Source organism: Drosophila albomicans, chromosome 2L (assembly GCF_009650485.2).
Source record: "Drosophila albomicans strain 15112-1751.03 chromosome 2L, ASM965048v2, whole genome shotgun sequence".
Lineage (NCBI taxonomy): Eukaryota > Metazoa > Arthropoda > Insecta > Diptera > Drosophilidae > Drosophila > Drosophila albomicans.
In genome coordinates this window covers 8,693,003-8,710,977 of record NC_047628.2, presented here as the reverse complement: position 1 = coordinate 8,710,977, position 17,975 = coordinate 8,693,003, and the positions used below count along the sequence as shown (strand labels likewise).

Genomic DNA, 17,975 nt, shown 5'->3' with positions numbered 1-17,975 from the left:
TTCAGTCTACTGGCATTTTCAGCCATTTTTCGTCTGCATCTATCCCCAAGCTACCTCCCCTTACCGCTCCCTCTGCTGCTGCCTACTTGGTTTTTGGGTGCTTTATTTATTATTGCAGCGTCACTTCTTCAACGGCAACGAAACCCACTGAAAACTGTGCCAAAAATTAACAAATAAAACTTTTTTATTAAACAAATGCACAAAAGTATATTCTGCTTGCTTAGCGAGTGTATTTATGTACAACATCTCTTTGTGTGTTGTGTGTGGCTGCTGTATTTCCCAGCTTGTTGGCATAAAAGAGAATATGACAAAACGCCAGACGAACAGATAGGCAGACACGCAGCAGGCAGGCAAATAATAAACAGCACACCAAATACAAAGCTCAGTGCAAACACGAGTAAAACGTAACTCGTTCTCTGCAGGCAGGAGTTACAGATTTTTCCACAGTCAAAGAATATTAACAATTTTTGCTTGTTGATGCGTAAACCAATATGAAACTGTTAAGTTATGCCAGTTTATTGGAATTTCTGGAAAAATATGAATTCCTTTTTAACTATTTTTTCCTCTGGTTGAGGCATAAGGTTTCACAGTATAACTGTGATTTAAAGTTTTCACTTCATACATCAAAAATATTCATTTCAAATTTACAGACATTGGATAAATATTTGTAGAATTTTTCTCAATAATATTATTATTTTTTCAAGCACACAAATATTATATAATGTATTATTAAGTTCGGGGCGGCGCGAACGCCATTCCCGGCTACCAAAAATTTCGCGCACGACGTATTCACATGAGGAATACTCGCGGAGGTCAACTTGACCGCGGTGCAATGGCCAAGTCTCTCTCCGGAGGAACCGCCTTCGTGATCACGGTTAACCTCTACGCCAGGTAAGTATGCTCTTAATGCTTCAATCTATGGGGCTTCAATCAGCAGCTGCCAGAACCTGTTGAGAATTCTATATTCTTTACAATATAAAACGCCCTAAGGTATGCTATAATATTTAAACAAATTTCAAACTAACGCCATTTTGACAACTGAAAAAATACTTAAAATATTATGGATTAATTTCACTTTAAATTAAAATTAAATAGCCAAATAATAAATTACATGTGCAGCCGCTACCGCATCATAATCTGTGTGGAATGCACATACATAGATCCTCTTTGGGCAACACTTGGTGAATGCGAGGCAACAGTCTAGTTGAAAGTTTGTTTAGTTTTTATCGTAAAGTTAGCGGCTAATTAATTATTCTATGTAACTCTAGAGGGTTTTAGTCAAAGTTATTTTCCATTTTTTGTTTTGCATTGAAAAGTTTTTGTTTAAATTTGCGAGAGTTTTGGTATCGCACTTAAAGAACCTTTTGCGCAGCACTTGCAAAGAGCATATTTAAAGCATAATCCGGTGGCAAATATTTGTCATTGTTCTAAACCAGAAATATGCAGCTTTTGCTGGGCAATGGCAAGTGGCGAGTGGTAAGTGACGGGTGCAGCATGCAACTTGCAGTAAACCAGCTGCAGCTGTAGCTGCATCGACAGGACAGACACCACATGCTAGTTTAACGACATTTCAGTTAAAGACTAAAAGTTGTTGATTTTGATGTTGATGTTTGTTGTCGTTGTCGTTGCCGTTGCCATTGTTGTAGTTTTTGTTTTTAGTGGCTCCCAGTGGGCAAATTGTTGTAGTTGTTGTCGTTGTTGGTGTTGCCTATGCGTTGCCAATTTGAAAATGCAATGAAAAATTCTAAAAGCAGAGGACAGTGTGCTAAACTCGCAGCATGCCAAACTGGCGAACACTTCATTTACAGCGTTACTAGAGAGAAAGAGTGAGTGTAAGTGAATAAGAGAGAGAGAGAGAGGTGTTGAATGGGTCGGCAGACGACCGGAGTGTGAACGCATCGCTGACCAATGCAACGCGTCAGTGCGTGTCTGCATGCCACTGGGTGTATCTCAGTGTGTGTGTGGGTGTGTGAGTGTGTGTGTATGCATTTATTATAAAGCCAAGCAGCAACTGGGAGATGCTTCTGCTGCTGCCTCTGCTGCTCTGCTGTCGTTGACTGCCAAATTCATGTGGCTTTTCATGCATTTCAATTAAGCTTCTGCTAGTTGGTGGTCCTGGCGATTCGGGTGGATGCTGCTGCTGCTACTGCTACAGCAAAAGTGTTGGAAAATGTGCAAACAATGTTGAAGCAAAATCCAGGTACGGAACGCAGTTCGTTAAGTTGAGTTGAGTAGAGTTTTTAGCGACAGCTTTTTTAATGAATTAGCTAATAAAGGCAAAAGTAAAGTCGAGCACCTGTCCACAGTTTTTGTATTGCTTTCAAGAGTACATCTCACAACGCACACACTCATACGCACTGACAACTCCCTTGACACACACACACACACGCAGAGGAGTTCTCAATAGACTGGCAATGTCTTGAGTGCGATAAACATCATTAGACGGCACAAAAGCAACGGCACATAAAGCGCTTTATTTGCATGTTGTCTGCTTTTAGATGCCACTGACCCCCACACACACACACCTCTCACACACACACATTCACATTAGCAACAAGGATAAAGAGTGGTGGCAGCTATAAAGCTCATACACACTGAGGTGCCAGGTGTTTGCATTATTGAGTCACTTTCAAAGGCGCATTTTCACGCGGCGTTTTTCTCTCAGTTTTCCCTCTGATAAATATGCTGTTTACACACCACGACCAGCGCTGAAGGCACCAAGAGACGGAGGAGGTGGAAGTGGGGGAACTTTTTGTGTATGTGTTGGCATAGCAAACATTACACAGACGCCGAAAGCGAAAGGCAGCCAACAACATGAAGTCCTCTTTAAGAGACTTTGCGACTTTGCAGTCGCTTTCTCAGAGTCTCTCTCTCTTTCTTCCGAGTCTTTCGGCTGCCTTTAAGGACACCCAGGAACTGGCCACAGGCAAATTTGCATATTTTAATTATTCATGCATTTTTAAGATTGATAAGAGGCGCCCTTTTCTTTGCTTCTTCCACTCATTTTTTTGTGTTGTTCGTCGTGTTGCCGCTGCCGTTGTTGCGGGCGGTTGGTCAGACCCAGGATCGACCCCTTGCTACTTGCCACTTACCACTTGCTACTTGCCACTTTGCTACTTGCTACAATTCGCGTCCAGTTCGTCAAAATGCCATTTTTCCAGCAGTCAGCAACACAGAGCACATTAGCATTAGCTTTCTTCTTTCTGCCTCGGCATTTGCATTAACTTATTGTTATTGCTAAATTATTAAAACAGCTGAGATGACTGAAGTATGGATTGTAATTTCTATGAAACTTAAGTAGCGAGCAACAAAAATAACGAATTGTTTGTTATAAGAGCATAAACTAATGCTACTTCAATTTTCAATTTTGTGAATTGCAAATGCACATTGATAAAAATAACAACAGCAATTGCATTGCATTTTACTAAATCGGATTTAATAGTCAGTTAATAATTATTTGAGTCTCAACTTTAAGTCCTTTTAGAGAAAAAATAATTTTTTTTTTTTTTTTTTTAGTAATGCCACTTGAACTATTATTTAAAATACTCCAACAGTTAAAGTTTCTCTACTTATAATTATGAAACTAGCCAAACTTGTTGATATCGGCGCTTTCCTTTGGCAGCAGACATTCAACTCACATCATTTATTTTAAGCTGGTTCTGGTGCAACTTGTGGCAGGCTAGTGAGAATTGTCTTATTCATTTGCTGGTTAAACTTGGTGTCAAGTTTTCGAAATTATGCAGAAAACTTTTGAAGCAAGCAATTGAAAACAAATCAAAACACCAGCAGTCAACAATTGTCGAAACGTTAAATGTATTTATTATAGGCCTTATCTGTCGTAGTGTTTCTTGAATTCCCTTCCTCCCCCTGCCCTGAGTATATATACCCATATCCTTGGGCCTAATGTAAACAATTGTGTGCGGCTGCTTAGCAAAGTTTCAAACCAGCAGCAGAAGTGCTCGCCGTTGCTGCTTGCTGAGCCAAATCCCAAACAAAACATGCTTGAAAATTGAGTGTTTATTGTGTTAAGTAGGCACACACACATACACATACTGGGAAAGCAAGCAGCCTGAGGGGGGAAATAAGGATAAGAAGTGTGCGACAAGCCAAGGAAACTGCGCCTACGGCAACTACAAGCAGAGTAAATAACCGTTTTTTAGTGGCAGCAGCCGGAAAATGGCAACTTGCTGAAGATGTTAGACAATACCAACAATAAAGCCGCAAGTGCCAGCGGCACTCACACACAAAAAAAAAAGAAGAAAAAAGACAGGAGAAGAATGAGGAGTAAAGAATGTAGGCAAAAAGAGAAAGAAGCAGCATTGAGATATAACAAAGTTTCAGCCACAAGACGCCGGCAAATTTGTGGCCAGTCAACACTTCCTGTTGGCAAAAAGGATGTGGCGTACAACAAAGTCCATACGTATACATAATATGAATGCCACAACCTGCCACAGTATGAGTGTATGTGTGTGTGTGTGTGTGTGTCACATGTGTGTATATGTATGTGAGTGTCGTTTGCCTAGAAGTGACATTCAAGCAGTCCATTGATCAGCCTAATGAAGGGCCAACGTTTGCCTAATTGATGTCGCTCTTAACAGTTCTCTCATTGTGTATAACATACAACGTGCAACGTTCTCAGTACTCAGACAGGCAAACAACAATTGATTCCAGCTCAAGTGACTCCCGAAGTGATTCCAAAGTATTCAGTAATCATACCGGCTAATAGATAGAATGATGGTCGATTCCCTCTACAACTGAGGATAGATGAAGCTACGTACAAAAGATGACTTCAACAAAGGAATCTTGAGATGAGCTGCAAGAGGCAAACAACGATGATGCTAAAAGTGGAGAGTGATATCTCGCAGAAGTTGTTTACTCATTGGATGTGATATTATCATTTATTATATTAGAAAATTTAATTAAATGTTGAAGAACTGCACAACATTGTTGTGCATAATTTGATTTACCTGATTGAAGTACGATGTTTACTATCAAAGTCATTCATTTAAAATACGAAATAATTATGTACGATATTCAATATTCACGCTGCTCAATTTGTTGTTTGAAATTGGTATTCACAAATACTATTTATTAATACTGTATACTTTAAATTTGAGTAATTAATTTTGGATGCTTGCGCAAATTCGGTAAGGATACTAAATGTCAGATTTTGATGTATTCTAATCTGTTAAATGCTAACACTAGACAAGATTCATGTTATGGCTGGTTACTGGTTGCTAGTAACTGGCAGCACGTTTGGTGAACCACAGGCCAGAGAGAGAGAGAGAGAGACAGAGAGTTACGAATGCAGATACAGAACCACATTCAGTGCTAATACAAAATGCAGTACAGTTTGAAACATAAAATGTTTGCTGATTACAGTTATATGGCAACAACTCGGTTGGGGCCAACAAATTGCTGACTGTTCGAGCTGTCCGCCGGACAACGATATCCAAGCAAAGATACGGCGACAGATAAACTGACGAACAAACTGACGAACTGGATCTGTGTGTAGAAGTAGATGGCTTGTCTGTTTGTCCAACTGTCAGTGCAGTCGTGATAGTTGCATGTGTATCCACTGACAGACGACATGCACAGCCAGTCAGCCAGCCAGCTAGACATTCAGACTGGCATGCTATGGAGATACATAGATATGAAGATGGAGTGACTGAATACTTAGAGGGGAGAACATGCAGCAGCGGATAGCGTACATCTTATTAAGTTTGCATTACGGAGGCGGCCCGGAAGATGGTCGTCTTAGAGATGCTGGAGTTTCAATTTCGCTGTCCAGACCATGGCCTGTCGAAGACTATTTTAACATATAGCACGCTCACTCTTCATCTCATTCTTTCGTCTGCATTTCAACTGTGTCTTTTTCTCTCATTCTCTTCTGCTTCTGTCTCTCTGTGTCTCTGCCAGCGACTCACTACAATTTAATTTAATTTTTCTTGTCGTAGACATTTGATAATGCTGCCTGCTGACTGCCAGCAAAATGTAGCAAGAAATGTTGTAAATGGCATACGCCAGTCACGCCCACTCCACTATCCGCCTCCTCCTTGGTACCGAAAGTTACTACTGGGGATCTGCTGCTGCTGTTGGCAGTTATGCGCTGGCGCATTTTATAAATTTTTAAACTTATGACTCATTTTTATGCATTTCCACTGACTGCACACTGAGCTCGGCCCAGAAACAAATGCCTGGGCACAAATATATACGACTATATACAGCACTGTTGACTGTGTAAGAGACGCGTTCCACAAATGCTAGCTGGCAAGCAATCTTGTTTCCTCCTCGCCTCGTGTTGGTAACTGCTTCGACATCTTGCCGGACAGCGTTCTAATGCGTTCTAATGCAATAATAAATCATTGGAAATCCATTTGTATTGTCAACACAAGAGCCGACAACTTTTGCGTCTCGCATGCGACGTAGCCATTAAACGCCTTCAGCCATGCCATATAAATGAAACAAAAGACAAGTTTAGACAGCGAGAGACATAAACACCTTCGCATTGTTGCTGACCTTGTTAATGAGGCCCAAAAAAAAAAAGCAACAACAAACAAAATGTGGAATAAATACAATAAACCAGAAAGTTCAATGAGCAGACAGAAAGGCAAGAATATCAACTTGGTTCTTAAATGCTCTATATAGAAATGGAATATTTTCCATGTGATATACGTATACTTAATATATTTTGTTTCAGCTTGTGCAAAAATAACAAGTAAATAATAAGATTTTTTTTAAATTTTTTTTATCCTATTTCTGTTAAGTTTATATAAAATAGATCACAATTGACAAACAACATTAAATATATTCCATATAAAACACGTACGTATGCTTAATATATGGCACTAAAGCGTGCGCTAATAAGTATGCTGTATTTTTAAAGTTTTAATATTGTTCGTCTGTTGCCAAAAAAAAGCACCACAATTGACCAACAATTGCTATGGAAAAGTGTTGACAATTTTCACATTTGTCAATTGTAGTGATGAAGTTTTTATTTATTTAACATCGACAGAATTTGTGCGCTATTAAAGAGCTTCGGTTAGCTAAAACGTATTCAATTTAGTCAATACAATAAATAACACAAAATTCAATGTGTGAACCGAGCGAGACTTTAAGTAGTTATTGGCTTTAGAGTCAGCTTATGGTCTGGGGCGTATCGTGACAAGAGTTCAAATATGCCCAAATAAGAGTGTGAAGAAGACGGCAAGAAAGTGAAAGAGAATGCACGAACAGAGAAGGCAGACAGACACAAGCAAAACAGAAGGCAAAATTAATAAATAAATTAATAAATTACAAATAATTTATCACGAAACACACACGCATATTGGCAGTCATGTTTTGTCTCTCGCTCGTTCTTTCTGTCTCATTCTTGTTGTAAGAGCCTGTGTGTGTATGTGCCTAAATAAGTCTATTAGAGAAATGAAAATAAATTGCGTGCTTTCAGGCGGCTGCCAGTTGCCAGTTGCCTGCTGCCAGGCGCATTGGCCATCGATTGTCGACCTGCCAACTTGGACAGACAGCGTCAAAACAACAACAACACAACAACAGCAACAACAGCAACAGCAATAACAAAAGCCAAATTCAATTATAAATGCGTGTAGCAGCTATTGTCTTTGTGCCATTGTCTGTGTCTGGCTCTCATCATCGTGTGTGTGTGTGCGCTTACTATATATGGGTGTGTGCTGTGGGTGTTTTGCTACTAAGTGCAAGTGATTAATTTTTGACAGGCACATTTGTTGTGCGGTATTGAAAACAATCAATGCGAAATGTAGACACGCCCCCAAATGGTTTCGTTGACTCCCTCATGAAATATGTATCCATCTCACTCTCTCTCAGTTGATGTTGTTGTTTTACTTGAGCCCCAAGTCAAGAAATTGATGAGCAATTAGATAAATATGGCAATAAAATATTTGAAACATGCTTTACCTGGCTTCAGCTTGGCAATGAGTCAATGAGTTTGTAAATGAAAACACAAATATAAAATTTTCTCTTTCAGTCTCCATCTCTATCTCTCTTGCTTTCTGTGCATGTGTGTGTGCGTGTTTTGGGAATAAAACAGATGTACAAATAATGCCTGGGAGTAGCTGCCGAAGGCATCTGCATATTTGAATATCAAGTGAATCGATTGAATCATCACATTGAATACACACATTTACAAAGCAAACAATTTCAATTATATAAACGAAAACTTGAAACTGCAAGCAGTTTCTCTCCTGCAGCTATCTACGGTATCTATATAGTAAAATCAGGTAAACGAATTGCCCCAACTTGTTTTACATTTAAATACATTTTCACCAAGACCATTTAAAATTTGTTTTCTATTTAAATAATGATTAAGCAACAATAACAGCTTTACGGAACTGTCAACTTCTTGTTCGATTGCATCTGCAACTGCATTGAATGTAGAAAGTGAAAGGAAGTTTTGCTATGTTGTATAGAATATATTTTAGTGCAATTGTCAAGTATCTGATTAATGGAAAGGCTAACTTGCTTGTTTTAAATCAAGAATACTTTTATATGCATTATAATGTAACATTTGTTATGAGGTTTCTTGAAATAATTAATAGATTCCCAATTAATGCAGAAGTAGATTATTAGAAGGTGTTAACATATTTTTGTATATAACAAATATTCCATGAATCTTTCACATAGAGGAATTTCCAATGAATTTTACTAAACGCTTTCGTTTATTTTTGTTTATAGTTTTTAAAGTTTAAGCTAGAGGGAGAGAGTTGCAACACATTTCGGGGACCATAACTGACCAGTATCGAGGTTCTAATTTGTGTGGTCCAACCATAAATCGTTGCATTTTATGCGAACACCCTCGAAACTCTGTTCAGTCTCAACCCTCACTCAATACTCTCTCTCTCTCTCCTCCCCTTAGTGATTCCCACAACTGTTGGCATCCATCCAGCTGCGCGGCTTCGTTTTTTTTTGTGTTGGCTATTTACATGCAGCACGTTTTTATGAGTATCTCTCCCCGTTGCCTGAAACCCAATGCGAAATGTGCGTTTTGGGTAAAATTATGCCATAAGCCACGTGCTGCTGCTGCCAACGCAACCGACAACAAAATACCAAAAAAAAAAAAAAAAAAAAAAACGAAAACCGAAAAATTATATATTGTTGGGCTGTTGGCCAAAAACCGAAAGCAAAAGCAAAGCAAAGCAAAGTGAAGCCGCCAGAAACCCGCGTTACGGCCATAATGCAAATTTATGATCAGAATTCAATTATGTGCTTATTGAAACGCAGCTGCTGCGTCGGATGCCCCGTTTCTCTCGTCCCTCGACCGCCCTTCGTCCTCCTTAACTGTCTCCAGTCCCCCTGTGATTGTGACTACTGTCCCTACCGGTGAACAGGGGAGGCAAACACAGGTACCTCCTGCTGGGCAGGCTGGCTGGCTGGCAGTTAATGCTGCGCAGTTTAACGCTTAAAGCCAAAATGCTATGATTTACACACACAACCAGAACAAACACACACACACACATACAGAGTGAAAGGGAATGAAAGCAATTGCATTTGTGGCTTAAAGTGCGTGGCACGCATTTTACGAGGCCCCAAGCGCGGAGGAGGCGTGGCAGCTGCGTCGACACTGGCGTCATTAAACCAGTTAACAAATAAATACTTTGTGGCCTTCACGTCACAGGGTTATGAGTGTCGAAGACACGACGAAGCCAAACCAAAGCAAACCAAACCTAACCGAACCAAAGCATACCAAAGTCAAAGGCAGAGAGGCGACTTTACGACCCCGTTGAATACCATTTTATGCCCTGCGCGCGGGAATGTTGATTTACCCAAAAGAAAATAGGGGAAATGGCAGCGGCAAAACGATAAACGGAGGAGGGAGAGGAAAACATATTAGCTGCGGTTAGAATCGTGTTACAATCAGAGCTGGAAATGAATGTAGCAAGCAGGTGAGTAAATAGCATTCTTGCTTTTTTGATTTTGCGATGAAAGCAATGCATTAAATAGCGCGAAACAGAGTGAGGCAGTAAGAAAGTAAGAAGGAGAGAGAGAACTGGGGATTACAAATAATAAAGAGCCGGATTAAATTTAAATTGACAGAGAGAGAGCATAGACAGAAGAGACGTGGACAAAAAAGTACGCAAAAAGTAAGGGAAACTGAAAGCAGAGGATGAAAAAGATTCATAAGAAGAATGCTGTAAAGTCTCTATAGAGAGAGGGAAACTAAGAAAAAAGGAAAGGTAAAACATTTTAAAGCAAAATAAATGCTTTCAAATGCCTACTTAGATACAGAAGATGAAATATTAGTTCCTTAGAAAGGAGAGCAAAGAAAGTTAGAGTACATGGCTATTGAAAAATAATTAAATTAATGAAATGATATTACGTATACGCAACATATGCGTTAAAAAGTTGTCAATAGAGAACGTTTCGATATGCAGATTGTTGAATTTCTATGCACTAAATGAACTATACTTTGGTTTTCATCATCATAAGAGAGTGTTGCAGCATTCATTTTTTGTTTATTAAGTGCGCTGTGTTGGATTGTGCTTTTTGAACCATCGCTTTGCTCTTCAGTTGAGCACCTCGTTTAGTGTGAAGACTGCCGCAAGCTGTGTTAAAGTTTGTGTATGTTTTTTTTTGTACGTGTGTGGGTGTATGTGGTTTTTGTTGATGTTTTTCGGTACGATAGTTGCTGTTGTTTTTGTTGTTATTATTTGTTAGGTACGTTTTACTGGCCACACGCGTTCATGTATAAATAATTTGAAATTAATTACATGTAACATGTTACTTTGTCTGGCCATTCGTCTGTTCGTTTGATATTTTGTGCTGTTGTTATTGCTGTCTTTTTGCCAAGGCTATTCCAACTCAGATGTTAAGGGAGAGCAGAGTCAGAGCCATAGTTATAAAATATATACGACTGACTACTACTATACTATACGGCTGCATATGGATATGGAAATGGAGAAAAATAGTGCCGGAAAAAAGATTCGTTGCGGGTTTGAGGTTGACGATGGCGTTGAGGACTGCTGTACACAGATTTATGGCACGCAATTAACAGTGCCGGCCATTAAGTGAACCAGCTGTGTACCAAAAAGTGTTCAACTCACAGATACCCTACACTACACTGAGTTCCATATAGGACTAATAAACTTACTTAACTAGGGAATCATTGCCACCTGCTCCACTTATATAACAGTCTAGGGTATGGCACAAGTTACAATTGCAACTGCCAGATGTTGTTATGGTCATACATACATGTGTAACTGTCTGTGTATATTTGTATCTGTGTGTGTGTTTGTAAGGTACACACTCTTTATAGCATACTTTTATGGGCAACAAGCAGGAGTTTTTATGCGTTTTGCATTCGCATTCGGCTTAAATGTTTTTGAATTTAAAGTTATAATTAAAAAACTTTGGGCCATGCGCGCACATTGTTAGCCTTTTAATTGGCTCTTTGTTACGCTCGTCCTGTTGCCATATTTTCTCTCTTCCCCTTTCCCTATTTACGACTTACTATTGATGTGGCCATCATTGTTGGCATTGCAATTTCAATTCAATGCGTGGCCATTAAATCTTTCATATGTAAATGACATGTTAAACATTAAAATAGACTTGCATAAAGTTGCATAATTGCATTTACGTAAAGCTACCTGAACCATTTCCTATTTGCAATCACCCCGTGCCATGTCCCCTTCTTCCGCGCTATAATTGAGTGACGCCCCGCTTTCCTCATTTTTGGCTATCTCTGTGAATGAGTGTGTAAATATATTATTTATTGGAAATATGCTCATAAAATGTTGTTGCTCTTGCTGTTTGGACAGTTCGCATCGTAAACATGTAATCTACCGGCACGATTTCGACACATGTTGGCAACTCTGGACACTCCGGACAGCGCACATTTCACAACGTGTGCTTCATAATTATTAAATATTGTTAAATAACCCAGACACAGGTCCATTATTTTGCCAGCTCCATTCATCATTACGCTGCATAATTTTTAAATTATAATTACTTCAATTTAATCACAGTTAATGATTATGGTTGAACTTTGCAGGCGCTAGCTTAATTTTTCGATCAAATAATGTGTTTTAGAAATTTAATTTGCAGATTGCAACTTGTGTATTAAATTTTATACATTTATATTTGATTATTAATTATTTCATATTAGTACTTTGTAGCAGCTTTATTTTTATGACTTGTTTTTTTTTTATTTATACAACTTATTCAATGCTAAGTAATATGAATACTATTAATATAAAAAGTATTTTCCATAAGCTCTTTCGCGCGCTATATTGCAAAATGTATTTACCTACATTACTCGCATACTCGTTGCTCTTTGGCCTTTTCAGTTCTCGTGGCTTTATTGTTGTTTTAATTAACCGTTGCAAGTTAAATTAAGACAGTAACATGACAACAGCAGCAACAACAGTGCCTTGATTTCCACACATACATACACATACGCGCGCACGTCCATAAAACCGCACACACACTTGCATGCACACAGGCGCGTATAAAAAATTCCGGAAATGCCGCAGAAAAACTAATAACCAAACGGAAATGCACATATCCATACATACATACGTATACGCCATGTTACCCGCACTTTCTCATTCCCTATCTCTCTGGTTCTCTCTCTCTCTCTCGCTCTGTATCGTTGTTGCTCTTGCCCTTGCAGTCTGTCTCGCTTTTAAAGGTACCAGCCATAAAGCAGAGACATTTAATGTACAACGCGCGCACACTGACAGCCGAAAAAATTTAATTAATTTCATATACGATTCAGCTTTTTGGATGGGTTCAACAGTTGTGATCTATAGTTCATAGCCTCCGTTTTCTCCTCCTTTTTTCTCACTGCTTCTCTGTCTCTTTCTGCTACTATTTCTCTTCTGCTCACACTACTTTTTTTAATACATATCAACATTTTTGCCATATATATATTTAACTTTTCTCTGTTATTTTGGCATTCGCAATTCAATTTGTGCTTGACATCTATTAAATTTTTTTTGCTTATTCGATGTTCAGCTCGTTGGCAGACTGCCTCATTCGCCTCGTCTCCGCGTCCTTCTCCACATTCGCATTCCCCTCTTCGGTTATTTTTTATAGCCAAACATTTACATAATTAAATTTATAAACATTATTGGTCGCATGCTTTTAGCTTTATTAATTTTTGTGCCCCATTTTGTTGCACATAACGTGAAATATCCAACCCAAACTGATTCTATATATTTGTATATTTTTTGTTTCAGCTATCTACATAGTCGTGGCGCTCATATGTTACTTATACTATGTATATATTTGTTTGGGGCTTTGTTAATTACATGTAAAGGTAGTTCATTTGATTAATTTACTCGTCTGTGACAGATACAAACAGTAACTGACGCCATTTCGTAGCCAAAAAGAAAAAAACTCAACACCATATACGACAGTTATCGATCAGATTTTAATGTTTTATTCACATTACTTCAGTAAAAGTTCAATCAGAAGTTCGTCCAATGCACTAGTTACGTGTTCAATATGAACGGATTTAATGGGCTCAATTATTTATATCAGAGGTGAGCTTTAATTGAGGCTACGGCCAATTTCGGAACGTATCTTTGTTGAGCGAAAAATCGCCATTTTAATAAGACAAATGTGAACTTAAATGTCACGTTTAATTATCTATATATAAAGGAAAAATCAGACTCTCAGCACTTGCAATAAAAACGGCATTTGATGAGTTCACTTTAATGCAGGTAAATATTTCCCATGATGTCACTTCGGACTTAATATATTTTCGTATAAATCAGTCATTTAAATTCTCTGTTGTGATGCACAAATAGTTTTTTGCTTTCTAGAATTCCCTTGTTGCAACGGCCTTGATTTACTTTAGGTTCAGTTGAAAAATTGTTGCATACTTATGAGCGCAAGCGTTAATTTCCTATTAACTGAAAGCTGTTGGTTGTTGGCGTTGACAAGTGGCACAAGCTAATTTAAAAATAAAAGGATAACTTGTTGTTCTAAGACCAGGAAGAGGAAGCATTAACGACTGCAGCAGAAGCACGAAAAGAAGAGGCAATGTGACAACAGCATAAATTCTTAGCACAACAAATGCTAAGCAATCAAAGCGTGCAGTTGCGCCAGAGTTTTTCTTTTTGCAGGCAATTTTTTTTCACTTTATTAATTATAGACTAATTAACAAAATGCTCAACGCTGTGCTCAACGGAAAGCACTCGTGCGTGTGGGAGTGGCAAGTATGGACAATGAAGAATGAATGGAGAAATGACTGCAGCTGATGTAGAGCAAGATGCCAAGTGCATATTTAATTGCCCGTCTTGGATCCATCGTCAAAGTTGGTCTAACTGAAGCTGCTGCCTGCTGGCGCTGCCTTTATTTTTATAGACATAAAACGAATGCGTAAACAATGCTTGAACAAGTTTATAATTATACTGATTGTAACCGCAAAGTGACTGATGATAGCTGCAGACTTTGATGTTTGTCGGCGACAACAAAGAAATAAAAGTTTTGCTGTTCATTTTGGGCAACTGGGCACTACTCTTTCTGCATTCGGCCGCTTTTTCACTTTACTATAGATATGCAAATGTAATTAGTTACATGCCACACAGGACGTACAGCAGCCAACTGTAAAACGCCGTTCGTTCCGTAAAATGTTAGTGTAGCGAAACAATATATACTGAAAATAGAATTAAAACCACAAAAGCAAAACATTCAACAAAAAAAAATAAATAAAAAAACGAGAGAAAACAAGCAAAAACGAAGAAAGCAATAACAAAAAAATAAACAAGAATAGCGAAGAGCCAGCGATGCAAAGGCTGCGGCAATGTGGCAAAGGGGCAAAGAAAGCGCAGGCGGCTAAACCAAGATTTATATGCAACAAAAGAATAAAGTGAACATCATTGCGTTCGCAAATGGGTATAGCAGACTTTTAAATACGCTGGAAAATTTTAAAGTGTTTTACTTTAACCTATTATAGTTGCATTAAATATATACTAAGATATAAATATTTATTACTTAAATTTGCCTCTCCGTGCACTTTAGTAAATTACATAATAAATTCTGGCGACCTTTTGTAGCTAATATCTTTTTGATCTATTGTAGTAAACAAAATGCTCCCTATTTCTAACATAAGTTTACAGAATATTTAAAACGACAACATGGCAGTAAATGGAGAAGAAGCGGCTGGGAGCTAGAGTTTGTAAGCAGACGGCAAAAAAAAATGTGCATAGATTTGGACACAATGCCAGGAGTGCACGACAGGAACTAACGGGAACAACGCGACGTTGCCAGCAACAACAGCAACAGCAACAACAAAATGGGCGAACTACAACGATAGCAATAAGAATAAGAAGAAACAAAGCAACAAAGACGAAGCCATGCACGACGCGTATAAATTTGTAATTCTTGATGCAACCGCAACGTTTATTAATTTAAAATTCAATTTAAAATGGTCAAGACTTCGTCCCCAAGCCAAAGAACGTGCACTACGAGAGAGGAGAGAGTGTGAGTGAGTAAATGTGTGTGTTTGTCTGCTGTGTGTATGTCTGCGGGTGATGTGTGATATGTGCTGTGCTTGGTGTGAGGGCTGAATCAATAGATTAATGCAGCAGCAATTAGTCTGATCGAGCGTCTAATTGTTTTGCCACGGCAACAAAAAAAAAAAAATAGAAATTTAAATTGTTTGCTGACGAAGGTCGAGGAATTTATAATCTGCTGTCAGACACACACGAAGACCAACAAAGAAGCAAGCACACATGCAGCATGCCGCATGCAGCGTGCATCGGACACATCAAATTACTAAAAGAAACGCAAGATAAACGAGAACATGACGAAAGGCCATGACTATTCATCCATGGCAAGGACAGAGAATACACGAACGTATGAAAGCAAACTTGGCTTAAATGAAGTGTGTGAGCACTCGATTCATGAGATTAAGAGTTCTCTACGATTTATTTGTTTTCTTCTTTTTTTTTTTTTGCTTTGCCATCAACAGAAGTTCTGCAAGTTGACGTTGAGAATTTCGCACTTTTTTGTGTGAGTCTTTCTTGTCTTGAAGTTATTAGGAAGTGAATATAACTTGACTCGGATTTGGTTGGAATACTTGCTTTTATATTAAAGAAGTTTTACAGTAATTGATCTAAAGATTGGATTTTCGATTATCCATGCTTAAGCAATATCAAAGAATAAAATACATTTTTATTGAAATTGCAAGACTTTGTTAAATTCGAAAAATATATTTATATTGAAATATCTTAGACTTTGTTAAGAACTGTGTAAACTTGTCTTGCACTTTTGATTGTTTCTAAAATTTTCAATCAATTCCCGTTCGAACATCTGATTAAAGTTTGTGAAACTGAAGAGAATAACTTGATGCCTTTTTGTGTGTTTGTTGGAAATCTGCTTCAATAAATCTGCAGGAAGAGCTAGTCAACACTCCTTTAACTTTTCGTGCTTACAGCTTCAGTTTATTTATATTGTTTTCTACTCGTGACGACATCAACAAGAAGCCAGCTCATCTCATCTTATCCTTGGTAGTTGATCTAATGCGCACTGCTGTGCACTTTGAGACCTCACAACAATTTCGATAATGTTGCTTTGGTTTTCACTTCTTGCAGCAGCAGCAACAGCAGTTCAAGGGAGCAAGTGCAGGGTATAAGCCGCAAGTGCAGAAAAAAAAGGGGAGCAAGCAAGAAAAGGACAAGTGCAACAACAGCAAAAAAGAGACTATGCAACGCGTAGCACATTAAACACAACTGACAGCTCAACATACGTCACGTGGCGTTGTCGTAAAGTTGCCGCAGACATGGGGCATGGCTACAGCCCGGCAGCAAAGCATAGCAGAGTATGTGCAACACAAACACACTCGCATGCTTACACTTGCATATGCACATAGGACACATCGATGACTCTGGGGCATTTTTAATGGAAACTCATTTTTGAGGTTAATTGTAAGCAAAAGATGGGCGACACCGGGTTGAGGTTGAGGTTGCAACTTTGGTGAGGGACACCAGCGGTGTTGGAGGCAGCTATACATGCAGCAGGTTCGCCTGGGGTTTTTTTTTGGTGGAGCAGGCGGACGAGGAGGAGGAGAAGGAGTAGCAGGACACATAAGCTGCTGCAGAGTTGGCTCAAGGCTAGCGGCGTTCATTGTACAAAAATATGAAAAGCACAACGTGTGGCAAATGTTGCATGGTGTGCTGCCTGCCGCTGTTGCACCACTGGCAACCGTGAGGCATGCCACGACAGCAATAACAGCAGAAGCAGAAGCAGCGAGACCAGCAGGAGAGCAGCTAACACGGCACCAACAGCGCCAGATGAGGTTGATGTGCTCCATTGCTGCGTTTTATAATGAGCGGAAGGTTTTTAAGCGGCCGTCGTTTTGTTCCATTTGCTACTCGACTTGTTGTTGTTGTTGCTCAGTTGCCCGGGCAAAACGCTTTGGCATAAGTTGCAAGTATAATCTGAAAAGTATGGTAATGTAGAGCACTCAAATTGCGCTTGCCAAAGTTAAATGTTAAACGCTGCTTCCACTACCGGCATTTGCAGCTGCTCGGTAAGTGCTGCAAAACAGTTCAAATGCAACTTAACTGTCAAATATATGACCAAATATCACAGTAGCAAAATTCAACTTAGATTGCGTATACGACTCGTGGTAAAGTTGCCTGCAGCAGATGCACTATTCAAACGCAACTCGACTGACGAATATATATCCAAAGCAGTTTAAAATTTATTCAAAATATCATAACAGAAAAATTCAACATCAATTGTGCATACGACTCGTGGTAAAGTATCACGCGGTAGGTGCCATAGAATGTATGTACATACAGATAATTATTTAATTTCTTAAAGATGAAATGCAAATTAACTCACAAATACTTGACCAAAAAGAATGTGCATTTTATCCAAAACTATGACAATAGCGAATTCAACTTAAATTGCTTATACGACCTGTGGCAAAGTTTCATGCAGTAGGTCCTGAATTCACGAACAGATAATTATTAAATTTCATTACGTTCAAA

At 38.8% G+C, this 17,975-nt stretch overlaps 1 protein-coding gene and 1 non-coding gene across 6 annotated transcripts in view; both read right to left on the bottom strand.

The window, feature by feature from the left end:
- LOC117564094 (tyrosine-protein phosphatase Lar) overlaps window positions 1-17,975 on the bottom strand; it is a 117,802-nt gene that overhangs the window by 43,243 nt on the left and 56,584 nt on the right. The window lies entirely within an intron of this gene.
- On the bottom strand, window positions 735-899 carry LOC117566254 (U1 spliceosomal RNA). The gene has a single exon (XR_004571972.2). It is a non-coding gene; the product is annotated as a U1 spliceosomal RNA (small nuclear RNA).